We start from the raw sequence: 21,938 nt of genomic DNA on the forward strand, positions 1-21,938 counted from the left end.
ACCACAAATGCGGTATTGGAATACTCAGGCGAAATTGCACAACAAATTGTATGGTCCATTTTCTCCTGTTACCCTTGTGAAAATTAAAAATTTGTGGCAAAAGGAACATGTTTTTGGGAAAAATTTATTTTTTAATTTTCAAGGCTCAACATTATAAAATAATGTGAAGCACCTGTGGGTTCAAGCTGCTCACTACTCCTCTAGATAAGTTTCTTTAGGGGTGTAGTTTTCAAAATGGGGTCACTTGTGGGAGGTTTGCTTCCACTGTTTAGGCACATCAGGAGTTCTGCAAATGCGACATATGCGCTATCTATTCCAGCCAATTTTGTGTTCCAAAGTCAATTGGAGTAAGCCTTGTTAAAATGCAAAGTTTGGGGCTAAATTAAGATTTTTGTGTGAAAAATGAAAATGTTAATATTTTACCTTCCATATTGCTTTAATTCTTGTGAAGCACCTAAAGGGTTAACAAACTTCTTGAATGTGGTTTTGAGCACTTTGAGGTGTGCAGTTTTTAAAATGGTGTCACTTTTGGCCATTTTCTGTCTTATAGACCCCTCAAAGTCATTTCAAATGTGATGTGGTCCCTAAAAAAAAAAACGGTTTTGTAAGTGTTTTTGGAAAAATAAGAAATTGCTGATAAACTTTTAATCCTTTTGACTTCCTAACAGAAAAAAAAAAAAAAATGATGCAGATGTAAAGAAGACAGTTGGGAAATGTTATTTATAAATTATTTTCTACAGCATGACTAACTGGTTTAAAGGAGTTGTCCGGTCCAAATCGATAAGTCTGCAGAATTATAAATCCCCCCAGTGTGCACTGACTGTTTCAGACCCGGGACTGGAAGGTATGTTTGAGTTATACATACTTCCAGACAGTGGGCATGGCCTTGCTCCATACACTTGTATTGAGCGAGGCCGCCCCCCCCACTCGTGAAACGTTCAGCTAGTAGGCATGGTTGACTAGTGGACGCCGCCTCACTCCATACAACTGTATGGAAGTAAGGTTATACCCACTGACCGGCAGTATGTATAGCTCATACATACCCTTCAGTACAGAGTCTGAAACCTACAAATTCTCACAGCGCACAGTGACTGTAGATTTATTGATTTGGACCAGAAAATCCCTTTACAGACATAAAAATGGAAAGTTTGAAAATTGCAAAATTTTCGCCAAAATTCCGATATTTTCACAAATAAACTCCACTAATAAACTTCACAAATTTTCCACTAACAAAGTACAATGTGCCTCGAAAAAATTATCTCAGAATCACTGGGATTTGTTAAAGTGTTTCAGAGTTATTACCACATAAAGTGACACTGATCAGAATTGTAAAACAAATTCGGGGGTGAAGGGGTTAACAAGATACAATTTCCGGATAAAACATTTCCAACATTCTGAACATGAAAAAGGTTTTCTTCCCTGTGTGACTTCTCTGATGTGTATTAAGAGTATTTCGGTGTAAAACATTTCCCACATTAAGAACATGAAAAAGGCTTCTCCCCTGTGTGACTGCTTTGGTAACTAAGAAGAAATGATTTCTTCACAAAACATTTCCCACATTCTAAACAAGAAAAAGACTTCTCCCCTGTGTGAGTTCTCGGATGTTTAATAAGCTTAAGCTGCGATTTCTCTACGAAACATTTATCACATTCTAAACATGAAAAAGGCTTCTTCCCTGTGTGGGTTCTCTGGTGTCTATCAAGATGCGATTTCTGTGTAAAACATTTCCCACATTCTAAACATGAAAAAGGCTTCTTCCCTGTGTGGGTTCTCTGGTGTCTATCAAGATGCGATTTCTGTGTAAAACATTTCCCACATTCTAAACATGAAAAAGGCTTCTTCCCTGTGTGGGTTCTCTGGTGTCTATCAAGATGCGATTTCTGTGTAAAACATTTCCCACATTCTGAACATGAAAAAGGCTTCTCCTCTGTGTGGGTTCTCTTGTGCTTAACAAAATTGAATTTTTGGTTAAAACATTTTCCACATTCTGAACAGGAAAACGGCTTCTCCCCTGTGTGAGTTCTCTGGTACTGAACAAAACTTGATTTCTGTGTAAAACATTTCCCACATTCTGAACATGGAAAAGGCTTCTTTTCTGTGTGACTGCTCTGGCGTCTAGCAAGATGTAATCTCCAGTTAAAAAAATGTCCCACATTCTAAACAAGAATACAGTTTATCCCCTGTGTAAGTTCCTTGATGTGTGATAATATTTTATTTCTGTATAAAACTGTCATGCCTCGGGATTTGATCGGCGGTCCTGTTCTTTTCTGTTGCCGTCTTTGTCCACGAAGCCACAGCAGGTTCTGTACCTGTATGGGTGCTGATTACCATTTGCCTTTGTCCATTCATTTTGAATAGCAATTGTTTTTCATTTGTTATCTTGCCTGTCCTACTAGTTAAATCTTCCCCCTGCTGGTCTTCGCTGCTGGTGATAGTCTATAGTGGATTCTGCTTGGAGTTCTGGTCCTACTTCTGAATATCTAGGCCAGTCCAATAAGTGTACTGCTTGGGTTTCTTCCTATGCTGCACGGTTCCTTAGGAGGTACATGATACACTCAACAGCCTTTCAGGGAGCCAGGTCTCAGTTGTCTTCTCTAGTTTTACCTTCAAGATTTATACAGGTCTCCCCTGTGTGAAGTCTGTGGTGTTTAACAAGGTGTGACTTTACTACAAAACATTTTCCACATTCTGAACATGAAAAAGGCTTCTCCCCTATGTGAGTTTGCTGATGTTTAATAAGCTGTGATTTCTTTGCAAAACAATTCTCACATTCTAAAAAGGCTTCTCTTTTGTGTGGGTTCTCTGGTGTCTATCAAGATGCGATTTCTGGTTATAACATTTCCCACAATCTGAACATGAAAAAGGCTTCTCCCCTGTGTGAGTTCTTTGGTGGCTAACAAGATATGATTTATGGATAAAACATTTTCCGCATTCTGAACATGAAAAAGGCTTCTCCCCTGTGTGGGTTCTTTGGTGTCTATCAAGATGCGATTTCTGGTTAAAACATTTCCCACAATCTGAACATGAAAAAGGCTTTTCCCCTGTGTGAGTTCTTTTGTGACTAACAAGATACGATTTATGGTTAAAACATTTTCCACATTCTGAACATGAAAAAGGCTTCTCCCTTTTGTGGGTTCTCTGGTGTCTATCAAGATGCGATTTCTGGTTAAAACATTTCCCACAATCTGAACATGAAAAAGGCTTTTTCCCCTGTGTGAGTTCTTTTGTGACTAACAAGATACGATTTATGGTTAAAACATTTTCCACATTCTGAACATGAAAAAGGCTTCTCCCTTTTGTGGGTTCTCTGGTGTCTATCAAGATGCGATTTCTGGTTAAAACATTTTCCACAATCTGAACATGAAAAAGGCTTCTCCCCTGTGTGAGTTCTTTAGTGACTAACAAGATATGATTTATAGTTAAAACATTTCCCACATTCTGAACAGGAAAAAGGCTTCTCCCCTGTGTGACTTCTCTGGTGCAGAACCAAACTTGATTTCTGTGTAAAATATTTCCCACATTCTGAACAGGAAAAAGGCCTCTCCCCTGTGTGACTTCTCTGGTGACTAATAAGAGATGATGTATTCACAAAACATTTTCCACATTCTGAACATGAAAATGGCTTAACCCCTGTGTGAATTCTCTGGTGTTTAACAAGATATGATTTCCAGATAAAACATTTCCCACATTCTAAACAAGAATACAGTTCCTCCCCAGTGTGAATTCTCTGATGTGCGAGAAGAACTGATTTACCTACAAAACATTTCCCACATTCTGAACATGAATATGGCTTCTCCCCTGTGTGAAGTCTCTGGTGTCTAACAAGGTGTGATTTCTCTACAAAACATTTTCCACATTCTGAACATGAAAAAGGCTTCTTCCTTGTGTGACTTCTTTGATGTGTAGCAAGAGTTGATTTATCTACAAAACATTTACTGCACTCTGAACATGAAAAGAGCTTCTCCCCTGTGTGAGTTCTCTGGTAACTAATAAGTTGCGATTTCTTGTTAAAAAATCTCACACGTTCTGAACATGAAAATGGTTTCTTTGCTTTAAGAGCAGTTCGTTTTTTAATGGTTCTTTCATGGCTTGGATTTTCCTTAGTTGTCAGCAATGAATCAGAAGACAGGAGCTGTTTCGAAGGATCAGATGACAGATCGTTGCTGCAAAGGGATGATGGTATTTCAGGAGTAATGTCATTCATTTCAATTGTATCTTGTGGGATCTCAAGCTCAACTGATTTAAAAATTGAAGATGTCAGCTGTCCATCTGATCTCCTAGTACAGACAACTGCCAAGAATAAAACCAATGATTATTTTTTAATAAAATATCCTTGAAATTAATATTTTTAAACATTTCTACTCAAACTGTCCGTAAAAATGTCAAGTTATGTAAAATATTGAATTATGCACCAAGATGACAGATCACAGTCTAATAGAAAACCTCATAGGATGAACCAGTGGATCGTAGTGTTCAACTGTTTGTTCATTCTGCCTCCAAAATATGGAATAAAAAGCCAAACAATGTTATGTAGGCAAAAATGATACCAATAAAAACTTCTACTCATCTCATAAAAAACAAGACCCTATTCAAGTCCATCATCTGTCAGTGGAAAAACGGATGTTTCCTCATTATTAGTGACTCAAAGGCTCTTGAGAATCAACATGGCTTCCATAACCCAATCCAGCAATATCCGATCTCCCAAAGTCAAATCTCCCTCTCACTTCTGAGCCTTGCAGTGCGTCCAAACCACATTTAGCATCCATGTATTTGGCATTACTATAGTGAGAAAAACCCATTTAATTTACGGTGTGTGTCTCCTGGAGCACAATCTGGGCACTATGTGTTGGGTAATAAAATGGTATATTTCCAATTTTCATTCTCCAACATCCACTGTGTGCTAATTTCCGAAAATTGTCTGTGGAGTCAATATAGTCACTATTCCTACAGATGAATTCACAGAGGGTTATAATGTCCAAAATGGAGACATTATGGGAATTTCTACTGCTGTGTTTTTTTGCCATTTTGTCACATTAGGGCTTCTGCAAATGATGGGTCCCATCTCCTCTGGGATCTGCTGCTGTGACGACTGATTCAGTCACCAGGAGCCGCCTTATTCATCCTGCAGGCCGCGCTGGTAATGGAAGAGACATCTGAACCAAAGCTCTGGGTGACTCATGCTCTGTCTAGCCACTAAGATTAGGGTGCCTGCGACCTGTAGTACCATCCAGTCTGGCAGTATGGTGTGTGTGCTGTCCAGCTGAAGTAATCTGGTCTCTGCTTCAGCCAACTGGAAAGCACCGCACCCTACTAAAGCTGGAAGCATATTGCCGGAAGCTGCCAGATACAGCCTTGTTCTCCTCTGGTTCAGTCCTCTGTGCTCAGCTCCCGGCTTGTGTATTTGTTTCCTGTTGTGACCCCAGCCCGTTTACGGACTACTCTTGTGTCTTCTAATTTTGTATTTTCTCTTCCCCCCCTTGTTCTAACCCGGATACCTGACTATTCTTCTTCCCATCTCACTCCCCAGAACAGCAGGTAACACCTTAGCCCAAGCCTAAGAGTCTCTGTGTAAGTCCAGATCCATGTAGAGGGGATAAAGGGTAGTGAGTAATGATGAGCGAGCATGCTCACTACTGCTCGTTACTCGCCCGAGCATCAACCTGCTCGACATGCTTGGCGAGTATTTCCGGCTTGCTCGGGGGGAGCTCCGCCCCGCATGTTTGACGCTCTTTAGAGAGCCAACGAACATGCAGGGATTCCTGCCATGCACTGTAATGTCGTAGCCATGTTGGTTGTGGCATTACAGGGATTGGCTGGCCGCATAGCGTCATCAGGTCTATATAAGACCTGATAACACTAGGCTTGTCACAGTCTATCCCGGAAACAGGCAGAGTAGGGAGAGGTTCTGCTGTGTGAGGGACAGAATTGGCGGTGTAATAATTAGATATTGGTAGTGGTACTCCAGGAGTATATATATATTCATCTGAACTAACAGTCCTTCTGAGGACTAATCCAGCTGCATATATTCAGTGGTGATAGCAGGAGTTAGGCAATCAGGGTTTGTGGCAGTGTATACAGCACAAGAGGGTCCATTGCACGTTCCGTCTGCTGCTGCTGTTACAGATATCTGTAGATATAGCCCAAGGTATCAGGGGCCAGGGCTAAAAAAAATTTTATCTTGATTATTTGCTTAAAAAGTAATCCAGAGTACACCATTTTACTGCTCCATTTGCTTGTTCGCTGAATACAGCCAGATTTTTTTTATTTTATTCACATTACTGTATTGTGGAAGCAGAGAAACTTTTTTTTTCAATGATCAGACTATTTAAATTCAGACAGCTGTGTTTTGTTGAACCAATTGATAGTTGGTCGCTGACAAATACCATACTATTTGGCAACTACCGGAAACTGTGGCCATCAGACGTGATCCCATATGACTGCCCTAATAATCCAGCAATTTTTGTAAGCGTGTCAAATATTACACTCCATTTAAAGAATTGCAGTTGTGGGTTCAAACATATTCACAATTGGCCGCTGACAAACAATCTGTGAACAATATTGTCAGAGTATTATTACACCACTGACAAAAAAAAAAAACATACAAAAATAAGCTAAAATAGAAACAATTGTTAAGAAACATTCTTTCCAGGGTAATGACTTGTATATAAGGCCAAAGAAATACTAAAAAAAAAATGTATGGACTGTGGAAGACATTTATGCGACCAAAATGAACTCATCTGGAGCTGATGATACCACCAAGCAGCACCTGTCCCTATTGTAAATGCATCTAACAGCATTATCAATAGGGAGTAGAATAGATTTAAAAATTTTTGGGCAGCACACAGTATAAGGCAATAATACCTGGCTGGATCGGTGTAATACGCTATCCATACTGCGATTCCTCACCCGTAAATGAATTTCAGATAAGACAGTTAATATTCTAGAATATAGAATCTATTTGAATTGTCTTTCCCCTTATTAAAGAGTGTGTCTCCTATACTGTTATTGCATATGCAGCAATTTCAAGGGCTGCCAAAAATTAGGACGGAACCCAATACACATTTGAAATGTCGTAAAAAAAAAAAAATAAATAAAAACACAGTAGGATCTTTCATTAGTATAAAAACAAGACTCGCCAATGTACCCTCAATGTAATAACATTGTTCAGCTCATGCACCTCCTCCTCCTGTTCAGCCTCCATCTCCGAAATGACCACATCAGTCCCAAGTTGGAAGCTTGTAGCACTGCCTTGGCCAAGCGGCAAAAGGATGTGCTGAAGATAATATGCTTAATGCTTAGGTGACAAACCACACACCGGTGCAGTTGTTGAAAGCTGTAACACAGCAGCCTGATCTGTGGCTCTCACCGCTGAACATACAGCTAGGCATGGTCATGTGTGACAATGGCCAGAACCTGGTTGTGGGGAAATGACAGACGGGGTAGATACAGTTTCCCTATATGCCAGTCCTTTCATCCAACCTAAAGAATATGGATGTGGTGAAATACAACTCTCTCAGAGAAGCAGCCCTGGCTAAGAAAAGTCTGTGTGAAGGTTCCCTGGCACTCTATGGCTGCTATTTTAATGTGGATCGGACGTGCTTATGCATGTTATTTCTCAAACCGCATTACAGATGAGGCCATTGCCCAACCCTGTAGTCATGAAATTCAAGTCGCAAAGAAAGATCTTTGTGTGTCGAAGCACCACTGAGAAGTGTGAGCTGATGTTGGACGGGCTGCCGTTGCTTATGCAACAAGCTGCATGAGAGGACTTCCTGGGAGAAATGACAGCCGGACTACATACGGTTTCCCTCTATGCCAGTCCTTTCACCGAGCTAAAGAATATGGCTGTGGTGAAATACAACTCTCACCGAGAAGCAGTGTCAGACTGAAGAACATTGGGCCCACCAGAGGATTTGATTCTGAGGGCCCACCTTTCTCCCCAGCTCAAGAGCCCCATAGTAGCTGCAAAGTTTGCGCTATGAACTCTCCTGATGGAGCAGCCAGGGCCCACCGGAGGAGTCTCCTGTTCTCTGGTGGGCCCGTCCAACCCAGACAAGAAGCAGCCCCGGCTAAGAAGTCTGTGGGAAGACTCTCGCCTACTGTCGAAACCTTTAAAAGGAAGCTGAAGACCCACCTCTTCCGACAAGCCTACAACCCCCAGTAACCCTTGCTCCACCATATTGCTGCACGACCAGCTGTACCCTCACCCATCCCTTATAAACTGTTTGTGCACCCTCACGGGCTGGGTCCTCTCTCCTCTTGTACCAGTCCGTAACCTCTTTTCACATGTAAAGCGCCATGGAAAAAATTTCACTATAATAATAATTATTATACTACTTGTACTGTGGGTCAATTGATGGCACTTTCCTGTTGTCTGCCCCTAAATTGATGTGTTTTGCAGCTTTTGGTCCCGTTTGAAGGTGTTGTGTATGCGTTGGGTTTTGACCCCCATTGAATCCAATGGCGTTCGGCAATGTTCGGCGAATACTCGACAACCTATACCTGACTTTTACTAACCTGCCTTTCCTTTACCTGACTTTTACTAACCTACCTATATCTGACTTTTACTAACCTACCTATACCTGACTTAAAAATTTCCTTTTAGTTGGTGCCACCATAACTCCCACTCTGCACGCCTGCTGTCTTGGGTGTCATATTTGACACACAACTATCCTTTATTCAACGTGGAAAATCACTCACTTGCTCATGTCACCTGCACCTTAAAAACATCTCCAGAATTCAACCTTTTTTCACCTTTGATACTGCAAAAACTCTTACTGTCACTCTTATTCACTTCTGCAACACTCTTCTAATCAGTCTCCCTCTAAACAAACTGTCTCCTCTCAATCCCTTCTGAATGCAGCAGCCAAGGTCGTATTTCTATCAAGCTGCTTCACCGACACCTCTACCCTGTGCCAGTAATTGCACTGGTTAGGTTAAACAAGCACTACAGAATACAATACAAACTCATCTCTCTCACCCACCAAGCTGTCCACAGTTCTGCACCGCCCTATATCTCATCCCTCATTTCTGTGTATCATCCCTCCCGTACCCTCCATTCTGCAACTGATCTAAGACAGACATCCTCCTTAATCAAAACCTCACACCTCCGTCTCCAAGAATTCTCTCATGCCATGCCAGTTATCTGTAATGCCCAAAATGTACGGGTACAACATGATGGTTATGGTAAAGGTAGCGGAACATAAAGTCGGCCTTGTGTGCCAGACTGCCAACAGCCAAGACTTCCCTGTTCTCACCAAGAGGACGACTGTCCATGTTCTCCTCCTCCTCTTCCTCATTATCACCCAATCCACGTTGAGATGAGATGAGGCTGGGCTGAGTAGCATCACCCTGTATAGTTCCCTTCTCCGCTTGCAATGTCTCCTCTTTAATTGTGAGCAGTGAGCGTTTCAGTAGACAGAGAAGCGGGATGATGACGATAATTATTGCTTCATCGCCGCTCACCATCTTGGTGGAGTCCTCAAAGTTTTGGAGGGCGGCACAGATGTCAGACATCCATGCCCACTCATCAGCTCTTATGTGCGGAGGCTGACCTGAATGCCAACGGGCGTGTTGAAGCAGGTACTCAACAACTGCTCTCTGCTGCTCAAAATCATTCCAAACATCTGCAACGTTGATTTCCAAAGTGTAGTCACATCACACACCAGTCGGTGAGCTGGAAGCTGCAAACGCTGCTGAAACCCTGCCAGGGCAGTGGAAGCTGTAGCTGACTTTCTGAAATGGGCACACACGCGGAGTATTTTCAGAAGCCGCTCTGGCAGATCCAGGTAGGTTTTGAGAAACCCCTGAACCACTAAGTTGAGCACATAGACCAGGCATGGTACGTGTGCAAGCTTGCCTAGCATCAGAGCCACCATCAGGTTCTCTGATACAGCTTTCAACAACTCTGCAACGGTGAGCGGTTTGTCACCTAAGCATACAGTGCTGCTTATTGTTATTGGCACCCATGAAGTTTAAGTACATAATCTGGAACATCTCCTGAAAAAAATTAACCAAGTGATGGAGATGGAGGGCTGAGGAGGAGGAGGTAATGCAGGAGCTGTAGAATGTGGAGGCAACCATGATTGACCCATGACCCACAATCATCTGTCATGTGCCTGAGCATGCTGGTGGTGGTCAGGCTGTTAGTTTTGGTGCTCTTGCTGATGCTGGCCTGGCAGATGTTGCAAATGCTCTTTTTGGGGTTATCTAAACATCTTTAAAAAAGAACCAGACTCAGGAAGACCTAATATTTGTACTGGCAACTTCCATTGTGTTGGTGTTCCAGGGAACGGCTGCCCGTCTTGTGTCTGTGGCCACCACACTGCTTGTTCTTGCCTGTTGTGGTGCTACGCCTCATTCCCCCTGTGTGCTGCTTTCCTTGATCTGCATGTCCCCTTGCCAGGTTGTGTTAGTGACTTCATAGTCCACAGCTTCGTCTTCCACTTCCGCACCCTGGTTCTCCTACTGACTTTCTGTCCATTGTGCCTTATAATTATCCACCCCTTGCGACAATAATTGCACTTTCCCACTGTCACCTTCGGGTGACCATGGCTGCTCAAATCGCTACATGTGATCTTCTGTTGCCCTGCTTGAAGCTGGCCGGACGAGAGGCCCGAATCTAACAATAGAAAAGTGAACAGCTCTTGGGGTAATCCTGGACTGTAATCTCTCCATCAAACCACATATCCAAGCTCTTTCGACTTCCGAGCAGACCGTGCGAGAGGCCAGAATCTATAAATGGAAAGATGAACAAAACAGCTCTTCGAAGTGTCCAAGTGTGGGATCAGTTGTCTCAGGGAACTTGGAATGGTGGGAGGAAGGAGGATCAGGGTGAAGAAGATGCCGACTCCAAGTAAAAAAAAAGTCTCCCGGATCCGCACATTCCTCAACCACGAATCTACAAAAACACTAGTGCACGCCCTCATCATCTCCCGTCTCGACTACTACAACCTCCTGCTCTGTGGCCTCCCTTCAAACACACTAGCATTCCTCCAATCTATACTAAACTCTGTAGCCCGAAGAATCCACCTGTCCCCTCGCTATTCCCTTAACAAACAAAGTAGCACTCTGTAACGCTTAGTATATAATTAAGAAATATGAATAGCATTACTGCTGTAGAAAATATAAATAAATGAGACATTTTAGCGCATGTAACTATGAAATATGAATAGTATTACTGCTGTGGAATATAGAAATCAATGAGAAATCTTAGCGCATAAATTGGCCAATTCATGTGTACCTGACAGCCGCGATAAGGCGTTTCTCAATGTCAGGACCCTACCAATGTGAATACCTCTCTAAGGGACATCCGTCTGCTCATGTGTGGGAAAGTAAGATCCTACTGCAATTAAAACCACCTGCGGCATCAGGGTGAAGTGCTCAGTCAAACCTTAAACATAGAAACAGAAAAAACTGTCGGCACTTCCAATACAAGAAATAGGTGTGAACAGGTGCTTACTAGGAGGAGCTGCCTGACATCGAGAAATGGGTCCTGACATTGAGAAACGACTTATTGCGGCTGTCAGGTACACATGAATTGGCCAATTTATGCGCTAAGATTTCTCATTGATTTCTATATTCCACAGCAGTAATGCTATTCATATTTCATATTTACATGCGCTAAAATTTCTCATTTATTTCTATTTTCTACAGCAGTAATGCTATTCATAATTATATACTAAGCGTTACAGAGTACTACTTTGTTTATTAATTGTATATGAAGGTAGCTCCTCCTAGTAAGCACCTGTTCACACCTATTTCTTGTATTGGAAGCGCTGTCAGTTTTTTCTATCTCGCTATTCCCTGGCCTCTCCTCTCGGTCAATCCCTTCACTGGCTCCCCATTGACCTGAGACTCCAGTTCAAAACCCTAACCCCAGGAGACCTCCGCCGCCAGAAAAATGCTCGAGTTTCCCATAGACTTAGATTGGGCTCGTTGCTCGGGTTGAGCACTCGAGCATTCCAATTTGCTCAACTCGAGCAACAAGTACCCGAGCATTTTAGTTCTCACTCATCGCTAGTAATGAACAAGGCAATCTATGAAATCTGGAAAGGGAGTAGATAATGCCAAGACTGTTTGTGGTAGCCATCCTTTCTGACCCCAATACATTGAGTCTGCAAACTATTCCAGTAAGATCTACATTCAAATAGCTAAATGCTGCTCTTTCCCTTCTTCAATACCCAAAGTCATTTGAACAGTTTTGGGTGTTGGAGAATGTTGTGGTCTAGAGGCAAAATGGTGATCACACGATTGTGATATGGTCAGGATACACTACCAGCAAAGGTGAGAAGAATCTGTAACTTCTCTGCATTTAGTGGTTACTACTCACCTGGGTAGTCATATGTAAGAATCTCCTCTTTACACCACTCATCACCCCTCACATATATCTCTGTAGTATTAATATGGGTCACATCTTCACCCTGAAACAAATATTGTAAAAGTCACAGACATATGGAGAAGTCCCATCTATGATCAGCTCTAATCCTGCCATCTCCACCGTTCTCATTACACAAGTATAAAACATATAATACTGGTGGATAAAACAAGACTGAGCATAAGACCTTCACAGCCGTCTACACATCATAGGGGAGATCTCATGACACCTTCTCTCCATCTACCTGATGATCCTGAGGAACATTGGGATCTTCTTGTTTACAGTCATGTGGAAGAAGAGGACGGGGACATCTCTTTAGTGTTGTCCTCTTACTGGATAGATCTGGAGGAAACACATACAGGGACTGAATTCATTCTTTACATACAGATAATTATAGGCCGTGTGTATTTAGTCCTGTCTATTACCTGGTGATGTGAGGGGCTGGGGAACCTCCATCATGACGTCCTTGTACAGATCTTTGTGTCCTTCTAAATACTCCCACTCCTCCATGGAGAAATAGACGGCGACATCCTGACACCTTATAGGAACCTGACACATACAATGATTCAGTCATCCCACCGATCCCTTCATAGCGTTACTGTATAATGTCCCAGCATTCCCAGCAGTGTCACCTCTCCAGTCAGCAGCTCAATCATCTTGTAGGTGAGTTCTAGGATCTTCTGGACATTGATGTTCTCATATATCAGTGGGTGAGGTGGAGGCCCCATGATTGGGCTCAGGGTTCTTCCCCATCCCTCAGACACAGGGTCCTGACAGCGCTCACTAGAGGTTTTCTTCACTACTGTGTAATCCTGGTTATGGAGAGACACATTAATAAATCTCCCTCCAGACATTTCCAGAGTCCTCACCTCTCCAGTTCTGTCCATCTGTTATTCCCATAGATAAGAATGATGTAATGTGACGTCATCAGAATCTCTCACCTCTCCAGTAAGACGGAAGAGGATCTCTAGGGTGAGGTGTAATATCCTCTCCGCCATCTTGTCTCTGTCCATATCCATCTTTGATGGGTAAATCGGGAAAATTCTCTTATATAGAAGATCTTCAGTGAGAGGATCTGATATTGTAGAGACCTGAATGAGAAGAAGATGAGCCAATGTAACATAACAATCCTGTGTAATAATACAATTACTGGAGATAATAAGGGAAACATATGAGGAGATTTATTATTTTACAGTATTTAGTTTTATTCTTTACATCTAGTAATAAAACCTATATATTTTAGCCCACAAACAATAAGTACTTTCTTCCTCGGAGTCTCCAGCTGAATACGTTTCTCATAAACTCATCTTCCATGACGCTAATTATCATTTTATTTACAGACACTGGAATCGGCATTAGTAATACTGCAAGAGATATTCATTACACGTGACATGAGAAATAACTACTTCATGAGGAGGACGACATATTCATCTTCTACTACGGCTCTAGAAACATATTGGGCCAGAGTCCATCACTGACTACATCACCACCGGCCGTCTATATGAATGTTTCCCGTCTTCCCCGGACTGTAATCTTCTATCACGTTAGATCTCATGTCTGATTCACATACAGAAGTTTGGGACATTTATAAAAGCTTTTTTCTTTCCACAAACACCTCGGACAGAAATTATTTGATACCAAAGTCTCCATATACAGTGTATTATGGGGTTTATTTCTGGCCTTAGGCTTTCCTATATTACAAGAGAAACGGCAGAAAAAAAGCAGATATTAAAATGCTTCAAAAGAAAACTGGCAACAAAAATTCTTGTAAAAAGAAAAAAACATGCAAAAGCATGAGACATATTTTCTTATTTTTTAATACGTTAAATACAAAAAAAATTAACTCGTTTGAGCACCAGAACATAGATGTACACTGCAGATGCAGCTGCAACAAAAACCCTGGCAGTTTAACCACTTGCTGCTGTCAAAAGCAAACATGGCATCTAAGAAGGTTTGGCAGAGTTATTCTGAATGCTTTTCCTCCCCCAAGGTTTTGATAAAATGGGGCTGCCTAGTTACTATGATATATAAATGCCTAATAATGGTGTCTGGCCCTGCAATGTACTAAATTCTATCAGGCCGGGCCAGAGGCAGCGTCCAATAAGTTACCTTTTAATGCCCCCTACATATTAGACTAAAGGTCATATTAGACTAAAGAAAGCACTATATTTTTTTTTTTGGGGGGGGGGGGTTTAGACTATATAATGTATTTGGGGGCCTCCTGACAGATGATGTCAGGGCAGAGATAAATCTGGCATCATGAATTTCAGAGGTTAATCAGTTATTGTTCTTCCTGTAGATAATCCTCCGCTAGAGGAGTCTGGAGGTGACTCTCTCATACAGACCACAGGAAAGCTGGAATATTTCTGTGTATGGAGGAGTCAGGAGAGATAGCCGTCTGCCAAATGACCGTTCAGCCAACACTTATCTCATGTGTATGGGGCCGTTAGTATTACACTGACAGGCAGTGATAATACACGGCACTACAGTAGTACAGAGCATCACCGGAGCAATCAGAGGCTTGTATGTTGTATGATCGCACTAATGAGAGTGGTTTAAAAAAGGTTTAACGTAAAAAAAATATCACAGTTTTAGCAACAAGAAATATCCGTCACTATAGGGAAACCAGACACACTGCACAATGTTAGTTAAGTCACGTCCATAACAACTTTACTATACTCTATTATCCTATAGACATCCTACACACAGTGGAGTAGACTGAAATCACAGATCCCAATATAAAACATAAATATAACTATATAACGCAGACCAGATGGTATGGAGATGAATGAGGGAAACCAAAGTCTGAAAATAAACTTTTCTTTACTTTACAAGAACTTGATATACATCAGATGGCAGGCACAACATTTCATGGATGGTTCTTTTGCATTATGCAGAGTCAAGAACTTTCCGGTTACATTTGGCGGTACATAACTTTTGTTACAGGCTACAACAGTCCAAAAAATCATTATAGGTAGGTCCATCATCCTCTATGGGGACCATATGGGTGCCCTCTACTCCCAGTTGATTTGTCAGTACCTCACTGGCTGAGGTATATCGGTACGACTCCTCACTGGTACTCACAAACTACATTCAATACCTCCTTGCTGTGGCTTTTCATCTTCAGTTCTTCGTGGGAGAACTCATGTCCCAGTTTGGTAACACTGTAACTTCCTCTCTAGTATAGACAATTGTTTGCTTAAATGTTAGCCTAAGATAGGGAATCTGTTCTTACCTTATTCCCCTTTAACCCCTTAACGACCCAGGGCGTATTATTACACCCCGGGTCATCACACCCGGATCAGTGAGGGCTCCGGCACTGAGCCCGCACTGAACCGAGCACATGTCAGCTGGTTATTACAGCTGACATGTGCCCGCAACAGCCGCGGGTGGAATCGCGATCCACCTGCGGCTGTTAACATGTTAAATGCCGCTGTCAATCTCTGATCGCGGGTCACCGATGGGTGGTCATGACAACCCTGGGTCTGCAGCAGACCCCAGTGGTGGTCATGCACTGATCGCTATGAGCGCCACCTAGTGGTCAGCACTCATAGTACAGGAGCATTTCTGCTGCATACAGGGGATCTATTCGTCCCCTGTATGTAGCAGAGGAGATCGGACAGTTGCAGCTTGTAGACGCAAGCAAAAAGTGTTAAAAAAAAAAAAAAAAAAGTTTTTAAAAATATTAAAAAAATGAAAAAAATATAAAAGTTTAAATCACCCCCCTTTTGCCCCATTCAAAGTAAAATAATAAAAAATACACATATTTGGTATCGCCGCGTTCAGAATCACCCGATCTATCAATATAAAAAAAGAATTAATCCGATCGGTAAACGGTGTAATGAGAAAAAAAATTCTAAACGCCAGAACTACGTTTTTTGGGTCGCCGCAACATTGCAATAAAATGAAATAACGGGCGATCAAAACATCGGATCTACCCCAAAATGGTATCAATAAAAACATCAGATTGGTGCGCAAAAAATAAGCCCTCACTCAGCCCCAGATCCTGAAAAATGGAGATGCTACGGGTCTCGGAAAATGGTGCCATTTTTTTTTTTTTTTTTTTTAGCAAACTTTGGATTTTTTTTTCACCATTTAAATAAAAAAGAACCTATACATGTTTGTTGTCTACGAACTCATAACACCTGGCGAATAATAATGGCAGGTCAGTTTTAGCATTCAGTGAACGTGGTAAAAAAAAATCAAAAAAAAAAAAATCTGTGGTACTGCACTTTTTTTTGCAATTTCACCGCACTTGGAATTTTTTTTCCCGTTTTCCAGTACACGATATGGTAAAACCAGTGATGGCGTGTAAAAGTACAACTCGTCCCGCAAAAAATAAGCTCTCACATAGCCATATTGACCAAAAAATAAAAACGCTATGGCTCTGGTAACAAGGGGAGCAAAAAACGAAAATGCAAAAACGGAAAATCCCAAGGTCGAGAAGGGGTTAATTTCATTTCCATTCCGCTGACAACCCCACTATCATCATGGGTGACTTCATCATCCCCACTGATACTTCCCTCACAGCTGCCTCTAAGCTTCTATCTCTCACTTCCTCTTTCGGCCTCGCTCAATGGTCCTCCGCAGCCACTCACAAAGATGTCCACACACTGGACCTCATCTTCTCCCTTCTCTGTTCTGTATCTAACATCTCTAACTCACCTCTCCCTCTTTCTGACCACAACCTACTTACATTATCTTCCCTCTCCTCTCTAGGTCCACAATCCCCACTTCACAAACCTGCACACCCTCGCAGAAATCTTAACCGGTTCCCGACCGCCCACTGTAGATAAACGTCGGCGCTTGCCGGGCTCTGTGCAGTGCCGACGTTTAAAAACGGTGGGTGGTCTCGCAGTGCTCAGGACCCCCAGGGTCCTGCAAGCACTGCGATTCCGGTGCAGAGCGTTAGCTCTGACAGGGTACATCATCGGGACCTGATTAGATCAGGTCCCAGTGATGTTAACCCTTTGCTGTCTTCTATATGCTGTGATCTATAGTGATCACGGCATATAGGAGACAGCAGGAAGAGAGGGGGTCGTCTTACTTACCTCCGAAGACCTCCGTTTCGTTTGAGGACCTGGGGTTGCTATGGCAGCTGGAGGTCACATGACCGCCTCCAGCTCTGCCATATATGGTGTCCTTCCTGTCTGACTTCAGCCTGTATGTAGCTGATGCCAGACAGGAAACTGACTGAAAGTCAGTGAAGATCTCATATAATGTAATATATGTGTATTACATTACATGAGATCAGTGATCAGAAAAATAAAAATTAATGTCCCATACAGGGACTAAGTAAAAATGTAAAAAAAAGTAAAAAAAAAAGTTTTTAAACTATTAAAAAAAAAAATCACAAAATAAATAAAAATAAATAAATAAAATATTAAACCAATAAATCCGTAAATTATTACAAAACCAAAAAAAGTACACATATTTGGTATCGCCGCGTCCGAAACAACCCGTGCTATAAAACTGTCACACTAATTAACTCTTTCTGTGCACACCGTAATAAAAATAAATAAAAAACGAAGCAAAAAAATATGCTTTTTCATCATATCGCCAAACAAAAAGTGGAAAAAAATGCGATCAAAAAGTAGAATAGAAATAAAAATGGTACCACTGAAAACGTCATCTTGTTCCGCAAAAAAAAGCCGCCATACAGCTCCATCAGCCAAAAAATAAAAAAGTTATAGCGCTCAGAATAAAGCAATGCAAAAAAAATATTTTTTTTTCTATAAAATTGTTTTATTGTGTAAAAGCGCCAAAACATGAAAAAAATACAGTAAGTGTAGTATCGCTGTAAACGTACTGACCCGAAGAATAACGCTGCCTGATCACTTTTACCACACGCAGAACGGCATAAAAAAAAACTCAAAAAACAATTTCTGAATTGTTGGTTTTTGTTAATTTTACCTCCCAAAAAACGGAATAGAAAGCGATCAAAAAATGTCACGTGCCCAAAAATGGTTCCAATAAAAATTTCAACTCGTCCCGCAAAAAACAAGCCATCACATGACTCTATCGGCCGAAATATGGAAAAATTATAGCTCTCAAAATATGGTGATGCAAAAACTAGATTTTGCAAAAAAAGCGTATTTTAGTGTGTGACAGCTGTCAGTCATAAAAACCCGATATAAATCTGGTATCTCTGTAATCGCACCGACCCGAAGAATAAAGTAATCTAATCAGTTATATTACACTAGGAACGGCATAAAAAATAAATAAAACAAATATTATTCACCTGCTACTGATTTGTTTATTATGTCTCCCAAAGATCCCAGTAAGGCTCTGCTCACATTTATCCTGTGCTCTGCGCTGAGCACTTACACCAGAGTTTCCGTGTAAATCTCTGAAATACGTGATTCAGCCAGAACCCATGATGGAAGATTCCCTGTAATGAGGCAGATATAGGCCACTGTGGATGCCGTCTAGCCTGGGATCCCACGGTGTCATTTGTTTTAGGCGTGCATAAAAGTGCGGTTGGCCACAGTTTTGTGCACTTCTGAAAAAAAGGACACCACTAAACAGAGGCCAGACGGAGTCCAGAGTAACTCTGCTGCCTCATTACAGTGAATGGATCCTGCAGGGGTTTCATCTGAATTACATCACTTGGAAAATTAGATGGAAACCCCGATGTAAGTGCTCAGCCTAGAGCGCCGGATAAATGTTACGTAAAATGTTCCCAATAAAAGCTTCAACTCAGTCCTCAAAAAAAGCTAGTCCCCACTTAGGTCCATCATCTGTTAAAAATATAAGGGACTTCCAAGTTACTGGTAGCAGAAAGGCTCTGGAAAAGCAAAATGGTCCTTGCCCCCCAAAAGAAATTCAGAAAATTTTATGCTCCCAAATCCAAATGCCTATTCTACAATAATTTGTTCTCCAATTGTCAAATAGCGCTCCTTCCCCCTCAAATCTCACCGTATGGCTAAGTGGTACGATACAGCCACATATGGGGTATTGACACTTTTAGAAGAAATTGTGTGACACATTTCGGCACCATTTTTACCCATTGCCCTGTGTGAAAATGTAAAATCTGAGGGTAAAACATTTTTTTGTGGTAAAAATATAATTATGCTTTTTTCACTGCCCAATGGTATAAATTTAAAAATTAAAAAATGCTCACTACTTCCCTAGATGAATTCCTTGAGAGGTGTAGTTTACAAAATGGGGTCACTTGTGGGGGGTTTCCACTGTTTAGGCACATTAGGGGCTCCCCAAATGTGACACGGCGTCCGCTAATTATTCAAACAAATTTTACATTCAAAAAGTCAAATGGCGCTCCTTCCCTTTCAAACCCTGCCATGTGCCCAAACAGTAATTTGCCTCCACATATGGGGTATCGGCGTGTTCAGGAGAAATTGCACAACAAATTTCATGGTGCAATTTATCCTGTTACCCTTATGATAATACAAAATTAGGGAATGAAAAACATTTTTTGAGGGAAAAATGTGAAAATTTTATTTTTACGGCTCAATATTATAAACTTCTGTGAAGCAGCTGGGGGTGCAAGGTGCTCACCACACATCTAGATAAGTTCCCTAAGGGGTCTAGTTTCCAAAATGGTGGCACTTGTGGGGGGTTTCCACTGTTTAGGTACATCAGGGGCTCTCCAAACGCAACATGGCGTCCGCTAATTATTCAGACAAATTTTACATTCAAAAAGTCTAATGGCGCTCCTTCCCTTCCGAACCCTGCCGTGCGCCCAAACAGTGGTTTTCCCTCACATATGGGGTATCAGCACGCTCAAGAGAAATTGCACAAAAAAATTTGGGGTCCATTTTTTCATGTTACCCCTGTGAAAATAAAAAAATTGGGTCTAAAGTAACATTTTTGTGAAAAAAGTTAAATGTTAATTTTTTTCTTCCACATTCCAAAAATTCCTGTGAATCACCTGAAGGGTTAATAAAGTTCTTGAATGTGGTTTTGAGCACCTTGAGGGGTGCAGTTTTTAGAATGGTGTCACTTTTGGGTATTTTCTGTCATAAAGACCCCTCAAAGTGACTTCAAATGTGATGTGGTCCCTAAAAAAATGGTTTTGTAAATTTTGTTGGAAAAATGAGAAATCGCTGGTCAACTTTTAACCCTTATAGCTCCCTAACAAAAAAAAATTTGGGTTCCAAAATTGTGCTGATGTAAAGTAGACATGTGGGAAATGTTATTTATTAACTATTTTGTGTGACATATCTCTCTGATTTAAGGGCATGAAAATTCAAAGTTTGAAAATTGCAAAATTTTCAAAATTTTCGCCAAATTTCCGATTTTTTCACAAATAAACGCAAGTGATATCGAAGAAATTTTACCACTACCATGAAGTACAATATGTCACGAAAAAACAATCTCAGAATCAGGGGAATACGTTGAAGCGTTCCAGGGTAATTACTTCATAAACTGGCAGTGGTCAGAATTGAAAAAATTGGCCCGGTCACGAAGGCAAAAACAGGCTCTGGCGCGAAGTGGTTAAGCTCCTTGATCTACATTCACTTTCTGAGTCCCTTCTCCCTCTTTCAAATGTAAGTTTGAATCCTTACACAATGCAGATGCTGCTGCCGCTTTATATAACACCACATTATCTACAGCTCTCGAAGCGGCTGCCCCTCTCACACATACCAAAGCTCGTAAAATTAACAGGCAACCCTTGCACACCAGAGAGACTAGACCAGAGTTGCTGATCGGAGATGAAAAAGATCCCACATCAAAGAGGCACTTCAACGCATTCAAACTATCCCTCACTACTTTCAAGTCCACATTCCCTGCAGAAAAGCAAACATACTTCTCATCTCTCATATCCTCCCAGTCTCACAACCCTAAACAAATATTCAACACTATAAATTCTCTCCTCCGTCCCCAAGCACGTCCTCCCTCTCCACCCATCTTAGCTGAAGACTTTGCCTCATTCTTCAAGCAGAAGATTGATAACATTAGAGAAAGCTTTGGCCAACAACCCTCACAGCACCCGTTGCCTTCCCACCTCATCCCAAATCTCACAACAGAATTTACTCCAACCCTAACCCATTTCTTCAACCTATCACTAACAACTGGTGTCTTCCCCTCATACTTTAAACATGCCTCAATCACACCCCTCCCCAAAAAGCCCTCTGATGACCCATCCTCTCTGTCTAGCTATCGCCTCATATTTCTTCTCCTATATGCCTCAAAAAATTACTGGAACAACATGTCCATCATGAACTGTCCTTCCACCTCTCCTCCTGCTCCCTCTTCAACCGCTTTCAATCTGGCTTCCGACTACACCATTCCACTGAAACTGCCCTGACTAAAGTCACCAATGACCTACTAGCCACCAAATCCAAGCGACACTATTCTGTCCTCTGCTTTTGACATGGTGGACCATTCCCTATTACTACAGATTCTCTCATCACTTGGCATCACAGACTTGGCCGTATCTTGGATTTCATTATACCTAACTGATTGGACATTCAGAGTCTCACACACCACCTCTTCACCTCGGCCCCTATGTGTCGGTGTCCCGGAAGGTTCATGCCTAAAGCTCCTGCTCTTCTCCATTTACACCTTTGGCCTAGGACAGCTTGTAGAATCCCACAGA

At 41.6% G+C, this 21,938-nt stretch overlaps 1 protein-coding gene and 2 pseudogenes across 1 annotated transcript in view; all 3 read right to left on the reverse strand.

The window, feature by feature from the left end:
* Nucleotides 1-21,938, reverse strand: part of LOC141197690 (uncharacterized) — a 270,083-nt gene that overhangs the window by 241,370 nt on the left and 6,775 nt on the right. The gene's annotated exons all lie outside the window — the stretch shown is intronic.
* On the reverse strand, nt 1,348-2,349 carry LOC141197692 (uncharacterized; annotated as a pseudogene).
* On the reverse strand, nt 2,133-21,160 carry LOC141197693 (uncharacterized; annotated as a pseudogene).

The sequence above is a fragment of the Phyllobates terribilis genome, unplaced genomic scaffold (assembly GCF_046119375.1).
Source record: "Phyllobates terribilis strain yellow unplaced genomic scaffold, ASM4611937v1 Scaffold_86__1_contigs__length_6382490, whole genome shotgun sequence".
Classification (NCBI taxonomy): Eukaryota; Metazoa; Chordata; class Amphibia; order Anura; family Dendrobatidae; genus Phyllobates; species Phyllobates terribilis.